Genomic DNA, 1,910 nt, shown 5'->3' on the forward strand with positions numbered 1-1,910 from the left:
ACCTTATAGACAAAAGTAAAGCGGACTAGTTGTTTGGCTAATACGGGAATGATCCAAAGGGAGGACTGCCACTGTTAAATTAAAAATTCTGTACCCAGAAACAGAATTCATGCTGATTGTCCTGTACTTTCATACTACGGTCAAAATCTGTTCGACTGGTATTTGACGGATAAAGACTCGACATTGCTTGGAAAGAATTTTCCTCCAGAATAAGTACAGTGCAAACTACAGGATTACACTGTTTTCAAAATTACCAGGACATTCTGTAGTTTTTTACTGTTGTAATTTTTAACAGTGAATGTTGCCCGAAGGAACTGGTTTGTGCGGTGGAGCTCCTACCCAGTCTTTAAAATTCGATTTGAGATTTTCTCTAGGAATCACTCAGAATTTTGTGCAAGTGTAATGGTATTAGTACAGATCACACAAAAATCATCCGTAATACTGATATCAGAACTGGATACTTTTACCTTCGGGCAGAGACAGCGACTGCGGACCTTCCAAAAACCCAGAAAAATGGTTTGTTTCAAGTAAGTCTTTCCTTGTTTCAAGTGCACGCTGACACAAGACCAAATTTACTCTTGAAAAAAGCTGATATTTCCTTTCGAATAAGAGAAATATATTATTCCGAAGACAAAATCGCCTTTGTTTCAATGGTGAATTTCATCTTGTGTCAGCTTGCACTTGAGTCAAGAAACTATTTTTCTAGGTATGAGAATCAACACAGTATTCTTTGTTGCAGTTGTTAATCAACGACGTAACAAACACTACTTACGTCATGCTGCTACCCGTCGTGGTCATCTTCCTCCAGCTGTCGTACTTCAGCCAGGAGTTGTCGGACTCCAGTCTGGCGCTGAAAAGGTGCGCCTACGCCGCGGCGACGGGCGGCGCCGTGACCCTGGCCGAGGCCCGCGCCCTCCAGCTCGTAGTCCTGGCCGCCAGCAGGCCACCGGCCCTTGGCTGCCGGGGCCTAGGCCGGCTCAGCCTGGCCAACGCGGGCCGGGCCCTCCGCCAGGCCTACGAGCTGGTCAACGTTCTCAGCTCCAAGTTGTAATAGCACGTGGTGCACTCTGCAGTTCGGCACACTTTTCTGGATGTGCTGCACCGGATCATCCACATGACCGGATGCAGGCATGCGGACGGGTTGCATACTTTTCCGACCAAGGGGCCGTAGTACAGTATGACTACCAGAAAGAGTACGGCCTAGAACACCCACCCTATATATGTCAATGAAAACCTGCCCGCTCCTCGCTCCCCTTAAACCTTTTTCTTTTTAAAAACCCAACCTCCTTTTTTCCCCGCCATGCCGTAGCATAGCCGGACCCAATACGTAGCTACGGCAGCGGGGAGGCCTATGTGGAATGGATCTCCACTCGACAAATTGCCTCCCCAGAAGTAATCTTTTTGCAAGACCAAAAAAGAGGCCGTGGGGGAATATGTGATGTGTCTGACGGAAGAAAAATAAATTTTAAAAACGATTTGCGTTTTTGTCGAACGAAAACAACGATCAACTCGTGATTTTTTCCCCATTTACTACTTCTCTAATTTATGTGCAAGCGCGCAGCCATGGCGCCGCTACCTGTACAAGTCTTCGATTTGTTTGAGAAATCACCCATCTGTCACTTATAATGTGTACGACGATCAATGCGCACACAGACACACACGACACGATAGAAGCCGTTGTCATCTGCTTACACGCCATAGTCGCTCACACCGTGTCACCAGACGATGCGACTCAGCGTTCACCTGTCGTGGTTGTGCCTGGAGCAGCACCCTCTGGTGTGGGTTCTGCGCGCCGTGATCAAGAGCAGGGTGAGATGTTAGAACGATTTGCCACGAATCGTATTGTTGTAGGCTACCGCCCAGTACGTACGTACCGTGCTCGTCTTCACCGCTTACAAGCACTTTTGTGT

Source organism: Frankliniella occidentalis, unplaced genomic scaffold, assembly GCF_000697945.3.
Source record: "Frankliniella occidentalis isolate FOCC.00 unplaced genomic scaffold, Focc_3.1 Scaffold196, whole genome shotgun sequence".
Lineage (NCBI taxonomy): Eukaryota > Metazoa > Arthropoda > Insecta > Thysanoptera > Thripidae > Frankliniella > Frankliniella occidentalis.